We start from the raw sequence: 19,565 nt of genomic DNA on the forward strand, positions 1-19,565 counted from the left end.
CAGATGTTCCACCCCCTTAACTACCTCCTGCCCTTTGAACAAATATTCATTAGAATAATTATATCCTCATATGACAATTGTTTGTTGCTACATCTGTCTCCCTTCCCTGAGTTCCTTACATGTGGGACTGTGATTTTAGCCATGAATCTCAGCATTTGGCCCAGTGACCAGGGCATAATGCATAGGAAATGTTTGCAGGATGAAGACTTGCAGAGCACACACGGATGGGTGTTTTATTCATTCCATATGCTGTATGTTTAGTAATGCAGTCTGAAGTAGCTGGGGGCAGCAGCCAGCCACAGGCTTTTCCTGGCTGTGGAATCGCTACATTGCTTTTCACTGTTTACTAAAGAGAGATCAAGGCAGAGGCTGGACAGAAAAAGAGCTTGCCTGAGGAGAGAAGTAATTGCTTCTTTATCTCTTAAACACAGTATTGAGGACAAGCACAGATGGTTTCCTCATTCTTCGTGTGCCTTCAGGGAAAAAGACAAAATGTCACAATTCTAGAGCCAAAATACTGCAGGAAGTATAAGAAGGATAGAAGAGGGTCCCAGGAGACACACTGAAACCCAAAATGACAAACATCACTCTTCCTTAAGACAGAGTATTCTTAAGGCTACATACAGTTTGATGGGCAGGAGGGGGAGACAACCAGCCCTACCCCCACCAACAAATACTTCCGGGCCTCTCATAGACATCCCCGCAACGGGAAGGCCTTTCAGAGGCTATTTTGTCCCCACCCTCACCCTATCATATTTGTTGTGCTTTTGAAAGGATATAAAGGCTCTTCCTTTGACACACAAACACTCAGAGAATTAGGGAAAGCCCTTCCTGGCAAGTTATTAGTATTACAGCTGTCATTATGTTTTGCTGAAAAGCAAATATTAAAAATATATTCAATAAGAGATATTTTGAGAGAAAGCATTTAACTAAACTGTACAATCCTAGCTTGTTATTCAGAGATTCAGTAGTAGCCACATGTATGTGTGTGTGAGCAATTCTAAGCTTTGATTGCTTTCTCTTATAGACCATTTAAAAGAAAAACCACTGCAGAATGTCTCTTGAATTATTTTAGGTGAGTACTGACAGCCCTTTGCAAAGCCCCCAAAGCTACTGATGTTGGTGTAACTGGAGTGTCCTTTTCCCCAGCAAATTCTACTTCTAGGAGATTATTCTAAGGATGCAATCAGTGATGTGCACACAGATGTTTATAACATCTTTCTCATGATAGTGAGAAAATTGAAATAAAAGTCTCATATTAAAGGGTTAGCAAAATATATTATGCACCCATGAAAATGATGCTGTAGAAAAACATTTATTTTCACGGAAGAATGTTCATGAAATAAAAACATGAAAGCTATAAAAAAAAGAATATTCAGTGGGATCTGAATATTATATTCATATTTTACAAGATACTTTGGCGGGGCAAGTGCTGGCCCAGACTCAGGAAAATGACGGATTTGCATTATGTCTTGCTCAGTATGTCTGTTTGTATTAAAGCTTGAGAATTAATGAGTGTCTGACCACAATCTTTATGTAGCTATAAATTAAGAAAGAGTTAGACTTCTGAAAGACCCCCAAATCCTTTTTTTTTGAAAGATTTGTAAATTGATTGTAAAAAAATCAAAGTATTTGTAAATTGTCTAATGGATTGAGAGTGAGAGAGTCAGAGTTTGAACTTAAGAAAGGGTAGTGAAAATCCTAAAAGGAATTAACTGTGTAGGTGGAAGGAATCCAGAGCAGTGGATTGGTCTTGGCATTAAAGCTAAGGCTCGGGTTAGCAGCCTCTGACTCAGAACTCCTCCCCAGCTCAACTACCCTGGAGAAGACTTGTGTTAGAAGGGCCTTAACCCTTGGGGCCCAGGGTGGATTTCTGTGGGACACAAAAGACAAGGCAGAGAGAAGATGAGTCCTTCTGCCCAGGAGGTTCCACTGCTGTCATTTTCCCTCACGCTGGTAGATAATGGAGAGGGGCAATGGGGTCTGCAGAAGCAGGAGCTCAGCTGGCCAGATCCCTGCAGGGCTGCCAGGGGCCTCCGCAAAGCTGGTAGTGGCCACCCAGTTTGTCCCAGTGGTAGTGACCAGAGCCACTTCACTACAGAAACAAAATTCAGTGGGCATAAACAACCTTGCTTAGAGACTTCTCTCTACCACCACCCAGAGCTCTTTCAATTGAGTCTATCATAGGAGGAGCTATCCCCATGAGAGTGAAATTTGGATCTCTGGGTTATTAGGCATCACCAACATCCGGGGTCTGCCAAATTCAGAGCAAGCTATTCTCAGTTGGAGGCTAATTCCTACGGCCAGTGGAGCCTCAAGGAGATGTTTGAGTTCCTAAACTACCGGCAGGTACAGGTAACCCTAGAATAACACTGGTTTGAACTACAGGGGGTCTTCCCAGGTGTCTCAGTGGTAAAGAATCTGCCTGCCAATGCAGGAGACATGGGTTCGATTCCTGGATCAGGAAGATCCCCTGGAGAAGGAAGTGGTAACCTGCTCCAGTAGTCTTGCCTGGAGAATCCCATGGACAGAGAAGCCTGGCGGGCTATAGTCCATAGGGCCACAAAGAGTCAGACATCACTGAGCATATACACAAACTACAGGGAGCCACTTAGACACAGATAAATACAGTGCTGGCCTCGCTGGTGGCTCAGATGGTAAAGAATCTGCCCGCAATGCATGAGACCTAGATTCAATCCCTCCCCTCGAGAAGGAAACGCAACCCATTCCAGTATTCTTGCCTGGAAAATCCCATGGACAGAAGAGTTTGGTGGGCTACAGTCCAGAGCTACAGTGCATGGGGTCACAAAGAGTCAGAACAACTGAGTGATTCACACATACACACTATAGGACTACAAGATCCCTAGTTGGCTGAATCCACAGATGCAGAACTCTGGGTAGGGAGGAAGCATGTATAAACTCTATGCAGATATTGAACAGTTTAGAGGGTCAGTGCCACTAACCACCACAGTAATTCTAGAAATACCAGGGAAGAATGAGGCTGGGGAAAGCTGGACTTTTGCTAGTTTGGCTAACGGGATCTGGGGGTCATCTTTTGAGTGAGAATGGCCAGGATGGGGGGACGGGAGGGGGAGGGCACTGTCCAGAATGACGATGCATCTCTGTCCCATTTACTTTTGCCCTACATACTAATCACTCTATCTAAAAGAAGAACTGTTTGGTGTTTGGAACAACTGGATGCACTTTCAGTGTACAGAAGAAAGTATGGACTCTCAGAGGTGACAGGTGGACTCCACTGAAAATGAAGTTAAAGGAATATTACAGACAGCTCTCAAATGTTTCCTTATAAGAGGATCAAGAGAAATAAGGAAGAGTTTAGCACTATTGGAAAAACAGAAGGGATCTGGTACTCTGAAGGTCTTAACTGGGACAAATGGCCATAATTTAAAAATCATCCTGATGATCACCTAAGCCCCTCCTGTTGCAAGCATCCTATGAATGGGGATTCCATGCCCAAGGCCAAATGCTTTCCTCTTCTTCCTGGTATGTGAGGGTGGATCTCTTGCAGAAGGGTGGGGATAACTAGGAGATGGTTACAGCGGCAACTGCATGCCTGGTTGGGGATGGGTGTGTAAGGGGTGATTCACCAATAGAGTACAACCCAGCCCATCTGAAGGACTTGCCAGTACTAGAGGTGAGAGACTGGGGAGCGTCTGGATATTTTTCTCATCCTTATCCTGAGTGGAGATTCTACCGAAAAATAGAAACTGTTTCCTCTCCTGAAGCTTTTGCAACTTGGACACTTAGTTTAATTCTTGGAAACTTTTGATTTAAAGACTCTTCAGTCCCCAGAGAATGGAGGAAGACACTGAGGAAGAAGACACAAGCAAGGAGTAAGGTTATGTCCTTCCTGAGTGTAATAGCATCAGTGTTGAGGGAAAGAGCATAAGATGGGTATAAGAAACTTGACTCCGAAAATAACATGATAGAGTGCTCTGCCTTCAGTTAACATTTGGTTACAGCCAGTGCTTAATGACACCATCTCAGGGGTAATCATACACTTCATTGTCCAGGTCAGGATAATTTGAACATGAAAGGAAACCCTATTAATATTTACACCCAAATAATAGGCATAAAATTGGGTTTGCCTTAGACCAAGCAGAATGTGTGTGTGTGTGTGTGTGTGCTCCGTCACTCAGCCATATTTGACTCTTTGCAACCCTATGGCATGGATTGTAGCCCACAAGGCTCCTTTGTCTATGGGAATTTCCAGACAAGAATACTGGAGTGGGTTGCCATTTCCTCCTCCAGGGGATCTTCCTGACCCAGGGATTGAACCTGTGTCTCTTGTGTCTCCTGCTTGGCAGGCAGATTCTTTACCACTGAGCCACCTGGGAAGCCTCTAGTATATCTTAAGTATTAATTTTATCCTAACCAGAATATATGGTCACCTAATTGTTTCTAAGTCCTGTAGTCCATATGGCCCTGTTGGGTGATTGCAGAAAACAAGAAAAAATTTAAAGGTAATATGAACTACAGCATTCTGAATAGATGTACTGAAATAGACCTGTGTACCAAAGCCATAAAGTGAGGTTGCTCCAGACCAAATGCTAGGAAGCCAGTTGTTTTCAAGAACTGTTTTAAGAAGTGAGTGTTATCAAATGCATAGGACTTACCAGGATAAACAAAAAATAGTATTCTTTATCTCATAAGGGTCCAATTTAAAAACATGGCCCAAGGGATCTTGGGGCTACTGCCATTTTCTAGAAACTGATAATAAAATGATTAATAACATAAAACATATGAAAGTTTATTTATATGACCTAATTTTATTGGCAAGACCTTGGTGGTTCACGAACGGAACTGCTCTTCATCTGGGAGATATGAGCTTATAGTTACACCATGACAAATACTCGTCCTGCTGGGTCCTCAGTTTTTAAAAAAATGTAGGAAATCACAGAGTTGCAGCGGTGATGAAAATAGTTCTGCCACTGCTGTCAGCCCAGGTTCATCAGTGATAGAGAATGAAAAACCTTCAAGTTCAGGGGTCTGAGAGGGAGCAATCAAGTCATGACTGTGACAGTACTGTGGAAAGACAGACAAAAGGGGCAGCCCAGGGACAGGAGCTCCCAGAGGAAACCTGCTGCCCCAGCCCTTCCAGAAGCATTGTGGGGAAAGATTTATGCACATGCATTCAAAGCCTCAGCAAAATTCTAAATCTGAGTTCATGAGCCAGCATTCGCTGACACACCCGCCCGCAAATCTTTTATTTTACACCCTAACTCTATCTCTGAGGGTTTGGAGTCTTGCTTTGTCCAGGTTATTTAAAGGAGAAGAAGCTCAAGGTTTTTACCAACCAGTCTAAGATTGAAACTCAATAGGATGATCATAAATTAACTTTCCTGCTGCCAAGGTGCAGCACAGCTGAGAGTCAGGAATGTGTTTATGGAGTGCTTCTCTGGATGTGGAATGACAACAATCCCCTAATGTCTGTGACCAGTGTCAAACTGGATATTACTGGAAGGTAATTGTGTTAGCCGATCCGTCATGTCCAACTCTTTGTGACTCCACGGACTGTAGCTCACTAGACTACTCCTCTGTCCATGGAATCCTCCAGGTAAGAATACTAGAATGGGTTGCCATTCCCTTCTCCAGGGGATCTTCCTGACTCAGGGATTGAATCCAGGTTTCCTGCATTACAGGCAGACTCTCTACCATCTGAGCTTCCAGGGAAGCCCTTACTGGAAGGTGGTAGAACACAAAAAGGGAAGGCAGAATCCTAAACCGGAGTTAGGACTCTGCTAAGAATGTATAATGCCAAGTCAAGGAAGCAATTCTTTCCACTTTATGTAAATGGGATGAACTGTTGCCTCATTGAGAACAAACGAATAACCTCAGCATAACAAAATACAAAGTAAGGCAGAGGCCGTGGGAGACTGCATCACACACAGAAGCAGGGAAGCATCTCCCCAGGGCTTGCTGGTCAACTTCAGCTGAGCAGGTATATCCAGAGCAACAGCAGAAAATGGCACCAGGGATACTATAGACTGAATGTTGGTGACCTCCCCAAATTCCTGTGTTGAAACTTAATCCCGAAAGTGATGGTATTTGTGGGTGAGGCCTTTGGGAAATAATTAGGTTATGAGGGTGGTGCCCTCATGAAAGGGATTAGCCCTCTTACAAAAGAGACCCCAGAAAGCTCCCTTGTCCCTTCTGTTACATCAGGACCCAGTGAAAAGACAACCATCTATGGACAGACACTGAATCTGCCAGCACCTTGATCTTGGACTTCACAGACTCCTGATCTGTGAAAAATAAATTTCTGTTGTTTAAAAGCTACCCAGTATGTGGTACGTTGTTACAGCAGTCTCAAAGGACAAAGACGGAAAATGAGGCCCCTGAGCTTGCTGGGTTCCCAAACACCTACCAGTTGTCCCAATGGCTCCATAAACAGATGTGTAAGCTTCTTTCAAGCAGTGGAAATTCAGAAAGAGCAAGAAGGATGAATTTTAAAATATTGTTCTGATGTAGCTTTGTCAATACTGGTTCTACAAATAAGACACTCTTTTCTTTCTTTTTCCTCCTACTTGTGTGATTTCGTAAATGATATTTTTAGTTATGATTTATATTCAAAATAATTCTGTTTTGATTACCCATTATTTCATCTATTACCAAAACAAAAGCAGAATACAAAGCAGTATGTGTACTGTTAATGCAACAATCTAAAAATATGCAAGTGTAAGGACAAAAACTAAAAAGTAAGATAGACAGAAAGAATTGTTTTGAACACTTAGAGACATATGATATTTAAAACCAAAATTTGTTGTCTTTACATGTTTCTAATCATGAGAGTTCTGAGTCACTGATATTTCAGAACAAGTTTTATTCAGAAATCTTTTATCAAAGAATTTAGAAATACTAAATCTTTAGAAAGATTACTTTCTCCAAAAAATGTTAGATTTGGCAAATGATTATATGCTAATATCTTAGTGAGTCCCACCACCCCATCCTCTAAATGTTGGATACTAGTTTCAAATATGTCAGGAAATAGGATGTACATCTGAGTGAGAAAAAATGATTCTTAAAGGAAATGGGTTTTTTAAATGTGACTCAGTACAATTAATTATTAAATGAAGGGGCAAACCTGTAACTGTGGTCTCATGTCTCCCAGCTTAGCACCATTCCAAACCCCTCCACTGCTTTTCAGCACAACTAAACCCTCTCTTCTTGTGCTGTGGTGGTGTTGTTCAGTAGCTAATTCATGTCCGACTCTTTGAGACCCCATGGACTGCAGCACACCAGGCTTCCTTGTCCTTCACTCTTACTCCCAAAGATGTACAGATTCCTCATTGGACCATGCCAAACCTGATGGTCAAACAGTACATAGGAAGTACTTATGCCTTTCACGATAAGAGATTTCTAGAAATGAGAAATAGTCATTCAACCCTAGTAGACTAAATCAACTGAGAATGAATGAACCATTTTGGATATCCATATCCGTGTACTTAGACATACAGGAATCCTCCAGAGATGATGAACTGACAAGAAGACTTTCCCTAGAAAAAGTTTGTAATATTTTTCATATTGACATCTGTTCATAATATTAGGAACCCAGAGCACTGACCTTATGAGAAGCAACTTACACCATTTCTCACTTTAGCAAATAGCAAGGCCCAGAGATTGGGTCAAGAAATAGGACTCCAAGGAATTGTTTTACATCAGTGCAAGCTCAGGGTCTTCAGAGAGCAAGTTATCAGCTGGATGCTGCACTTGGAAGTCTATTGTGAAAGCCAGCCTGAGTCCTAATTATCTTGCCAAATAGAACCACATACTCTTCCCCCAAGACTCTGGGTCTCTCTGCATCTGTTAGTATTTCATATTCAACAAGTTCCTCAAAATCAGGCGTCTAAGACAAATCAATAGATAAATGAACTGTGTTTTATTGTATTCAATGCCTGCCACAAACATTTGCCCTTAGGGAAATAAATGAGTGTTCCTGTAGGAAGAGAATGCAAGATCCAGTGAAATCAAAGCTGTTTTCCAGGATAGTGAGGGAAAGGCCCTGCCTCCTTTCATCACGCAGATGAGGTGTGACCCAGAGAGGCAGCCAGAAGGATGAGGAAACCAAAATGTTTTTATGTTTATGTATAAGTCTACCCAACCCACCTCTCTATCTGAGTATTCTCTTCATCTTTCCTCCCACCCCTTGAAGGATATACCCACAATGTAAAAAGGGACAATGGAAAGAAGTTTGAAATTAATCTTTATTATATACCTATTAAGTGCCAGAAATTTTAATAAGTGCTTCATTCATTTATTCAAAAATATTTTAAAGCATGTTCTAAATGTGGGGCACAGTACTTGATATCAGAGATACCCAAGAAAAAGACACTCACTGGCCTCAAGAAGCCACATTAGAAGACAGACAAATATGCAATTACAGTACAATTAATGGCTGCTTTCTGGAGGTATATGTGAACTATGATGGAAGCATAGTAGGAAGGAAGTACCTATACTCACCCTGGGGAAGTCAGGGGAGACTTCATAAAGGAAGCAGCATTTGAAATGCTATTTAAAGGGTGAGTGGGAGTTTTGTTGAGAACATTGTTTATCAAAATTCTTGAGCATCATCCTTACAGCCCTGTAGAGTATGTATTTATCATCCCCATTCTTTGAGTGAGGGACCTGAGAAGCAGAGATGTTGTCTAAAGTCCCCCAACTACTAGGTAGCAGAGATGGGTGAAAAAAAAAGTGAAAGTCATGTCTGACTCTTTGCAACCCCATGGACTGTAGCCTGCCAGGCTCTTCTGTCTATAGAATTTCCCAGTCAAGAATACTGGAGTGGGTTGTCATTTCCTTCTCCAGAGGATCTTCCTGACCTGGGGATCAAACCCTGGTTACAGGCAGCCTGCAGAATTTTTACCATTGCAGGCAGATTCTTTACCATCTCAGCCACCAGGGAAGCCCCAGCAGAGTTGGAACTTGAAGCCAAATCCATCTGACATCAGTCTATGCTACTTTTCGGGAGAGCACTTCTCTTCAAAGCCATAGTGTCAATGATATACCCCTGTTGCATTGTTGTTGGTTTTTGTCATTATTTTCATTTTGCATTTTGTCTCTTATATAACTGCTCTTGATGTTCATTTTAATCTAATTTTACTTTAAAAGAATAGAGAAAAGGATAATCACGATATGTGCTGTGTGGTATTGTGCATCTAAAGCTGATGCATCCTGAAGACGACTTGGGCCCCCTGTCAACCAACCTAGGAATGATCTGGAATGAAGCATCTCACCCAAAAAACTAAGAATATCTGATGGTGTCAAAGAAGGCTTTACTTACTCCATTTTTCTACCTGGGGACTCCCAGTCTGAAAGTTGACTTTATAAGACTACTCCATAAAAATCAAAGAAAATATAAGACATACCCTATAGCCAGATAAATTTTTCCTACCCTCCCCAAAAATCAGCTATTTAAATCTCTTACATAATAACACAGGGTCTTTAATATAGCAGGCTTAAAAAAAAAAAGCAGTGGTGATATCTGTCAAGTTCTTTCAGTAACTCTTTACATAACTTCTACTTTGAGGCTAATGATGTCTTGATATCAGTTGCAAGTAAGTTTTCCAAGTCCAGAATCTTTTAGGATTTCTTTCTCACACTGAGCAGGAACTACTTCAGTAATCTCTTGTTTGGGAAAATTAAGCTAACCAAATGCTTGCAAGAGGCAAGCTTTATCTAAATTCTCATAGAACTATTAAAATAATGAATGCCAACTCTGCATCACATGACTGTTATTGAAACTTCAGCCAGAGTATTTCTTTAGAATGTTTTCTAGTAGTATACATTTTCTTCATCCCTAATGTGAAAGTCCAACAGGTAGAAAGTAAAGAGAACACTTTCCTATTCATTTACCCAACATAGCTAACTACATGTTGAAGGGGTAATCAGAAGTAGGAATAGAGTGATAAGAGAAGAAATAAATAGCCTAAAGCTGGAATTCCACTCCCCCATCCCCTGCACCTCCTCCTCCTTCTCTGCCTCTTCCTCTTCTCTTCCTCTCCTTCTCTTCATCCTCATTCTCTTTCTTCCAGCAGCTCTCCTTCTCCTTCTCCTCTGCCTCTTCCTCTTCTCTTCCTCTCCTTCTCTTCATCCTCATTCTCTTTCTTCCAGCAGCTCTCCTTCTCCTTCTCCTCTGCCTCTTCCTCTTCTCTTCCTCTCCTTCTCTTCATCCTCATTCTCTTTCTTCCAGCAGCTCTCCTTCTCCTTCTCCTCTGCCTCTTCCTGTTCCTCCTTGAAGTGAGAGTGTTAGTTTCTCAGCTGTGTCCCACTGTTTGTGACCCCATGGACTACAGCCAACCAGGCTCTTCTGTCCATGGGGTTTGTCAGGCAATGATGGAGTGGGTTGCTTATTCTCCTATTATTATTTTTCTTCCTCTCTTAATTCCAGCAGTCACATAAGATTGATGTCAACTTGAAGTGAGGACTCCTAGATTATGACTCAATATACAAACCCCTTGTACTTGTGTTAGTCACTCAGTCATGTCTAACTCTTTGCAACCCCATGGACTGTAGCCTGCCAGGCTCCTCTGTCCATGGAATTCTCCATGGACAGGAGAATTCTCTACTGGAGTGGGTTGCCATTCTATTCTCCAGGGTAACTTCCAGACCCAGGGGTTGAACCCAGATCTCCCACATTGCAGGCAGATTCTTTATCATCTGAGCCATGTGAGAAGTCTAGTCTAGATATACTACACATAATATAGACATACCTAGTATTGTATAAATAACCCAAAACTTTCAGTCCATTCTCATGCAGCCTCCAGGCAGCTCTCAGTTCTCATACTCAAGAGCACCCATACTCTGTCACATCTGCGCCACACTTACTCACACACACTCAAAGTCTTCTTATCACTTTGTCACTTAACCGCACAACCCATATTCCTTAGGACAATTTCTAGTTCTTCATTGCAACATTCATACCATATCCTCTCTGCCATCTTTCCCAAACTTTTTTCCAGGGATATACATGCCAGCTGCACTACATTCTGTCCCCCCACCTTGCTGTTATTTATTCATGGCCAGGATCACCTATTTTATTATTATCATGAACAACTTCAACATCCATATGATTATACACTCAACAACTCAGACTCAAAATTTATTAACATTCTTGGTCATCACTAATTCCACTCACATTCTACTTTAAGAACTCACTCTGAAAAATAAGGACACTCTAAACATTTGATTCTGAAGCTCTAGGGAAAATAAAGTGAACTTCTCTAGCCTATCTCTGTTCTGCATTTTACAGAAATCAAATGGGATACAAGTTGTCAGAACCTTTATTCAAAGAGTCATGGCCTCAGTAGCAATCTCTCTTCCATTAAATTACACAAATAATCACTCCAAGAAGACTCTTCCCTCTCAAGAACACAATTTAATTAACCACCAAATACCTCTTTAGTGTTTTCCTTACTTACCACCCCTACTTTCATAAAATCAGTTTAAGACTTCATCATCTGTTCACCTCACTATTTTAATAATCTCCTATCTCTAATTTTTCCCTTCAAATCTGTTCTCCAATTCATATGTATCTGAATTGTATATCTGACCATGTAAATCTTCGCCCACCCCTTGCACCAAGAGAAGGAAAAGAATTAAGAAGCATAAGTGATAGCAAGAAAAAGTTACTTATCATTACTTTCAGATGTTATAATTGTCTATCAAGAAAATAAAATCAACTGAAGAACTATTATAACTAATAAGAAAAGTCACAAATGTAAACAGTTTTAAGCATGGGCAGAAATTAATCACTTTCCTACATACTACTAATAGCCAGATAGAAAAACAATAAAAAATAATGGAAAGGAGATATTCACATTAGTAAAATAGATATTGAGACATAAATGTTGAAAGATAGGTACATATTTATAATTTTTAATTTTTTAATTAAAAATATTTTTAGGATTCAAAAAGAACTACCATATGCTCTGTCAGGCATGACTGAGAGACAACTACTGTGGTATACTACTATACCATATGATCTAGCAATTCCTCTCCTGAGTATTTATCCAAAGGAAAAAAACACTAATTAGAAAAGATACATGCATCCCAATGTTCACTGCAACATTATTTACAATAGCCAAGATATATAAATAACACAAGTACCCATTAGTAGATGAATGGATAAAGAAGATGTGATTTATATGTATATTGGACTACTACTCAGCTATGATGAAGAATGAAATCTTGTCTCTTGTGACAATATGGATGGACCTAGAAGGATTCTGCTAAGTGAAATAAGTCACACAGAGAACGACAAATATTGTATGATTTCACTTCTGTGTGGAATCTAAAAAACAAATGAGCAAAAAACCAGAGACAGAGTTATATGTACAGAGAACAATCAGATGGTTTCCAGAAGAGAGGGAAATAGAGGGAAGAATGAATAGGTGAGGGAGATTAAGAGAAACAAACTTACAAATAAAATTTAGAGAGTCATGGGTATGAAACATACAGTATGGGGAATATAGTCAATACTATATATTTAAAATATCTTTGTATGGTGATATATCATAACTAGACTCATGATGATCATTTTGAAATGTTTAGAAGTACTAAATCATGCTGTTGTATAACATGAACTAACATAGTATTGTAGGTCAATTATACTTCAAAAACAAACACATAGAAAAAGAGATAAGATTTACAGTTATCATAGGCAAGAGAGGTAGGAGGAGGGGGAATTGAGTGAAGGCAGTCTTAAAAATCTTTTGAAATAATTTTTTAATAAAAGACATGAGCATCATTTTTATGAAAAATAATTTTTATTTGTGCTACAAAATATAATTTTGACAAAACATGGTCCACTAGAGAAGGGAATGGCAAACCACTTCAGTATTCTTATCTTGAGAACCCCATGAACAGTATGTAAAGGCAAAAAGATTGGACATTGAAAGATGAACTCCCCAGGTCAGTAGGTGCCCAACATGCCACTGGAGATCAGTGGAGAAATAGCTTCAGAAAGAATGAAGAAACAGAGCCAAAGTAAAAACAACACCCAGCTGTGGATGTGACTGGTGATGGAAACAAGGTTCGAAGCTGTAAGAGCAATATTGCATAGGAACCTGGAATGCTAGGTCCATGAATCAAAGCAAATTGAAAGTGGTCAAACAGGAGATGGCAAGAGTGAACATCAACATTTTAGGAATTAGCGAACTAAAATGGACTGGAATGGGTGAATTTAACTCAGATGACCATTATATCTACTACTGTGGTCAAGAATCCCTCAGGAGAAATACAGTAGCCATCACAGTCAACAAGGGTCCGAAATGCAGTTCATGGGTGCAATCTCAAAAAAGACAGAATGATCTCTGTTTGTTTCCAAGGCAAACCATTCAATATCACAGTAATCCAAGTCTATGCCCTGACCTGTAAAGCTGAAGAGGCTCAAGTTGAAGCATTCTATGGAGACTTACAAGGCTTCTAGAACTAACACCTAAAAAAGATGTTCCTTTTCATTATAGGGGACTGGAATGCAAAAGTAGGAAGTCAAGAAATACCTGGAGTAACAGGCAAATTTGGCCTTAGGGTACAGAACGAAGCAGGGCAAAGGCTAATAGAGCTTTGCCAAGAGAAAGCACTGGTCATAGCAAATACCCCCTTCCAACAACATAGGAAAAGACTCTACACATGGACATCACCAGATGGTCAACACCAAAATCAGATTGATTATATTCTTTGCAGCCAAAGATGGAGAAGCTCTATACAGTCAGCAAAACCAAGACAGGGAGTTGACTATGGCTCAGATCATGAAATCCTTACTGCCAAATTCAGGCTTAAATAAAAGAAAGTAGGGAAAACCACTAGACCATTCGAGTATTACCTAAATCAAATCCCTTACAATTATACAGTGGAAGTGAGAAATACATTTAAAGGGCAAGATCTGATAGACTGCCTGATGAACTATGGACAGAGGTCCATGACATTGTATAGGAGAGAGGGATCAAGATGATCCCCAAGAAAAAGAAATGCAAAAGAGCAAAATGGCTGTCTGAGGAGGCTTAGAAATAGCTGTAAAAACAAGAGAAGCAAACAGCAAAGGAGAAAAGGAAAGATTTAACCATTTAAATGCAGAGTTCCAAAGAATAGCAAGGAGAGATTAAAAAAAACCTTCCTCAGTGATTAGTGCAAAGAAATAGAGAAAAACAATAGAATGATAAAATCTAGAGATCTCTTCAAGAAAATTAGATACCAAGGGAACATTTCATGCAAAAGATGGACTAAATAAAGGACAGAAATGGTATGGACCTAACAGAAGCATAAGATATTAAGAAGAGGTGGCAAGAATACACAGAAGAACTATCCAAAAAAGATCTTCATGACCCAAATAATCACAATGGTGTGATCACTCACCTAGAGCCAGACATCCTGGAATGTGAAGTCAAGGGGGCTTTAGGAAGCATCACTATGAACAAAGCTAGTGGAGGTGATGGAACTCCAGTTGAGCTATTTCAAATCCTAAAAGATGATGCTGTGAAAGTGATGCACTCAATATGCCAGGGACTGGAAAAAGGTCAGTTTTCATTCCAATCCCAAAGAAAGGCAATGCCAAAGAATGTTCAAACTACTGCACAAATGCACTCATCTCACATGCTAGTCCATGGGCTCATGAAGAGTCAGAAACGACTGAGCGACTTCACTTTCACTTTCCACTGTCATGCATTGAAGAAGGAAATGGCAACCAACTCCAGTGTTCTTGCCTGGAGAATCCCAGGGATGGGGCAGCCTGGTGGGCTGCCTTCTATGGGGTTGCACAGAGTCAGACACGACTGAAGCGACATAGCAGCAGCAGCACACGCTAGTAAAGTAATGTTCAAAATTCTCCAAGCTAGGCTTCAACAATATGTGAACCGTGAATTTCTAGATGTTCAAGTTGGTTTTAGAAAAGGCAGAAGAACCAGTGATCAAATTGCCAACATCTGCTGGATCATCAAAACTGCAAGAAAGTTCCAGAAAAACATCTATTTCTGTTTTATTGACATGCCAAAGCCTTTGACTGTGTGGATCACAACAAACTGTGGAAAATTCTGAAACAGATGGGAATGCCAGACCACCTGACCTGCCTCCTGAGAAATCTGTATACAGGTCAAGAAGCAACAGTTAGAACTGGACATGGAACAACAGACTGGTTCCAAATAGGAAAAGGAGGATGTCAAGGCTGTATATTGTCACCCTGTTTATTTAACTTATATGCAGAGTACATCATGAGAAACGCTGGGCTGGAAAAAAGCACAAGCTGGAATCAAGAGTGCCTGGAGAAATATCAATAACCTCAGATACGCAGATGACATGACCCTTATGGCAGAAAGCAAAGGAGACTCTTGATGAAAGTGAAAGAGGAGAGTGAAAAAGTTGGCTTAAAGCTCAACATTCAGAAAACTAAGATCATGGCATCCGGTCCCATCACTTCATGGGAAATAGTGGAAACAGTGGCAGACTTTATTTTTTCTGGGCTCCAAAACCACTGCAGATGGTGACTGCAGCCATGAAATTAAAAGACGCTTACTCCTTGGAAGAAAAGTCATGACCAACCTAGACAGCATAGTAAAAAACAGAGACATTACTTTGCCAACAAAGGTCTGTCTAGTCAAAGCTATGGTTTTTCCAGTAGTCATGTATGGATGTGAGAGTTGGACTATAAAGAAAGCTGAGCACCGAAGAATTGATGCTTTTGAACTGTGGTGTTGGAGAAGACTCTTGAGAGTCCCTTGGACTGCAAGAAGATCCAACGAGTCCATCCTAAAGGAAATCAGTCCTGAATGTTCATTGGAAGGACTGATATTGAAGCTGAAACTCCAAGACTTTGGCCACCTCATGCAAAGAACTGACTCATTTGGAAAGACCCTGATGCTGGGAAAGATTGAGGGCAGGAGAAGGGGACGATGATGAGATGGCTGGATGGCATCACCGACTCAATGGACATGAGTTTGAGTAAACTCTGGGAGTTGGTGATGGACAGGGAGGCCTGGCTTGCTGCAGTCCATGGGGTCAAAAGAGTCAGACATGACTGAGTGACTGAACTGAACTGAATGAAAAAATATAAATGAAGACCCAAATAGATGGAGATTCAGGCCATGATTCTGGTTAGCGACCTGTGATTTCATAACAGTTGAATTTACCCCTAGCTTCATCCATAAGTTTAATATAATTCCATCAAAATCCCAATGGGAGAGGACTTATATTGGAGATTGCTAGTTCCTCCCCCCGCCCCCCACCAACATATGTTCTTTGAACTCTCTTCTTCAGTAATAAAGACTCAAAGTATAGGCTGACACCTGGCCACATAGAACTTTCCAGATAGATCAGTGATAAAGAATCTGCCTGCAGTGCAGGAGACCTGGATTCAACTCCTGGATTGGGAAGATCCTCTGAGGAAGGAAATGGCAACACACTCAAATATTCTTGCCTGGGAAATCCCGTGGACAGAGAAGCCTGGTGGGCTACAGCCCATGCAGTCACAAAGAGTTGGCATGACTGAGCACAGCTCTGCTAGCATCTTGATTTCAGACAGCTAGCCTCCAGAACTACAAGTCAATAAATTTCTTTTGTTTTCAAAACACCCAGTTTGTAGTACTTTCTTGCTGCAGCTCTAGGAAACTAATACAATCCCTCCCTTCAGAAACCCATATCTAATAAGAGACAAACATACAAACAAATATTTACAACATGGAGTAATAAGACCAAGAAATAAAAAGCATGCAGAGCATTCAAGGGTAGTACCAAATAGTGGTTAACTCTACGGGGGATCTAGGCTGGGGAGAATTCAGGCAAAACTTGAAAACTTTACAGATATGGTGATGTTGGTTTGGGACATGGATAATTTATCCATTTCAATTACTCAGCCATAAATAGAAATGAATTTGAGCCAGTTCTAGTTGAGGTGGATGAACCTACAGCATATTATACAGAGTGAAGTAAGTCAGAAAGAGGAAAACAAATACCGTATATTAACATGTATCCTTGGGATCTAGAAAAACGGTACTGATGAGCCTATTTGCAGGGCAGGAACAGAAACTCAACCAAAGAGAACAGACTTATGGGCACAGCAGGGGAAGGAGAAAGTGAGGCAAATTGAGAGAGTAGCATTGAAACATATGCATTCAGTTCAGTTCAGTTCAGTTCAGTCACTCAGTCGTGTCCGACTCCTTGCGACCCCATGAATCGCAGCATGCCAGGCCTCCCTGTCCATCACCAACTCCCGGAGTTCACTCAGACTCACGTCCATCGAGTCAGTGATGCCATCCAGCCATCTCATCCTCTGTTGTCCCCTTCTCCTCCTGCCCCCAATCCCTCCCAGCATCAGAGTCTTTTCCAATGAGTCAACTCTTCGCATGAGCTGGCCAAAGTACTGGAGTTTCAGCTTCAGCATCATTCCTTCCAAAGAAATCCCAGGGTTGATCTCCTTCCGAATGGACTGGTTGGATCTCCTTGCAGTCCAAGGGACTCTCAAGAGTCTTCTCCAACACCGCAGTTCAAAACCATCGATTCTTCGGTGCTCAGCTTTCTTCACAGTCCAACTCTCACATCCATACATGACCACTGGAAAAACCATAGCCTTGACTAGACGGACCGTGGTTGGTAAAGTAATGTCTCTGCTTTTGAATATGCTATCTAGGTTGGTCATAACTTTCCTTCCAAGGAGTAAGCGTCTTTTAATTTCATGGCTGCAATCACCATCTGCAGTGATTTTGGAGCCCCCCAAAATAAAGTCTGACACTGTTTCCACTGTTTCCCCATCTATTTGCCATGAAGTGATGGGACCGGATGCCATGATCTTAGTTTTCTATGTGTAAAATAGACAGGTAATGGGAAATTGTTGTAATAGTGCAGGAAGCACAGTGTGGTTCTCTGTGGCCCTAGACGGGTGAGATAGAGTGAGAGGGAGGTTCCAGATGGAGGGGACATGTGTATACCTACGGCTGATTCATGGCAGAAACAAATACAACATTGTAAAGCAATTATCCTCCAATTAAAAGTTAATAACTTTTTTAAAAAAGAAATTTATCCATACCAAGATGAAGAAGTGAAAGTCAAAGTAAGTGTTAGTTGCTCAGTCATGTCTGAGTCTTTGCAGTTCCATGGACTGTAACCTGCCAGTCTCCTCCGTCCATGGATTCTCCAAGCAAGAATACTGAAGAAGGTTGCCATTCCCTTCTCCAGGGGATCTTCCCAACCCAGGGATCGAACCCACATTTCTTGCATTGCAGGAAGATTCTTTACTGATGAGCCACCAGGGAAGCTTATACCAAGATGGGAAGCACTAAAGTTTTAAAAGGTAGAGCATGGTCAGATTAGAAAGGTCACCCTATGGGGCAAAGTGAAGAAGAAATTTGGGTAGAATATGTCTCACAAGCCAGACAGAAAGACAAATTGACAGACTGGCTTCTTTTTCCATTCCTCATGATGCTTTCTCTTTCTGTGCATATCTTCCACCCCTCACCCACTTCCAAGTCCTGAGGGGACCACTGTATATCAGGTTTTTATGGGGAATAAGATTATTCATTTGTTTCTGTGCTTCTAGGTTGTGATTAAGACAAATGGTATAAGTGTGAGAGAAGATACAAGAACAAAAAATCTTGTCTCATTAGACAGAGCTATAATTATTGCAGCATTTTCCCAAATGTGACCTTAGTGAAGGGCAGTGGGCAGAGTAGTTCCATGGCCAAATATTTGGAAAATTCTGAGTTAAACAAAATAGAAATATTCACCATTAAGATTTTTGCAGAGCTCTTATTACACTACTTTACATGGTGCCTCTCCAAGAGGGGACAATTTTATAAAATGTTTCCCTAATATATTTGACCTCAGAACTTTTTCCTGCAAATTATCACTTCCAAAAATAAAACACACTTTGAGAAATGTTGAGGTGAGTTGGAATTTTCTGATGAGGTAGTGATTACCCTTTTGCTGGCATGTTTTAGAAGAGATTAGCCCTCATACAGATGGTGTAAAAGGACATTTCTTCATTGAGCGGGGTATTAGATTAAACTACTTCTGAAGTCACTTTCAACTCAACATGTCATTATTCTGTGGCTATTGATGATTTCCTCATGCCTGAAATCTGATATGTTCTACCTCTAATATTTCATTTTATTGTTGATTTTTAAAGAGTAAGAAGTTTCACCCATTAATTAAATGGTAAATATAACTGGGCAATGATGATTGGATTTTTTTTCCCTCAACCTACATAAGGTCATTCAGTCCCAGGATCAGACTACAAGAGTTTTCTTGGGCAAGAAACCTGATCCTCCTCCCACTCCACCCTGAAGAGCAGCCCAGTTCCAACACCATGCTCAATTGTGTGGCTTCCTCTCAGAAATGCATCTACATGACTCATGTAACCTAAGCTACGCCTGATTTTTTTCCCAGGAAAAATAAAAATCAAATACTTTACTGTTTCAAAGGAATGCTGTCACCAATAATGTAAGGAGGGTTGGGAAGGAACAAAGCCAGTCACTGTCTAAGGAGATGCTAGGAGGACACACCTACCTGTTGCCACTGGAATAAGGAGAGAGGCCCTGCGGAATGGAGTCATTCAGAACCAA

Source organism: Ovis canadensis, chromosome 1 (genome assembly GCF_042477335.2).
Source record: "Ovis canadensis isolate MfBH-ARS-UI-01 breed Bighorn chromosome 1, ARS-UI_OviCan_v2, whole genome shotgun sequence".
In the NCBI taxonomy this organism is placed as follows: domain Eukaryota; kingdom Metazoa; phylum Chordata; class Mammalia; order Artiodactyla; family Bovidae; genus Ovis; species Ovis canadensis.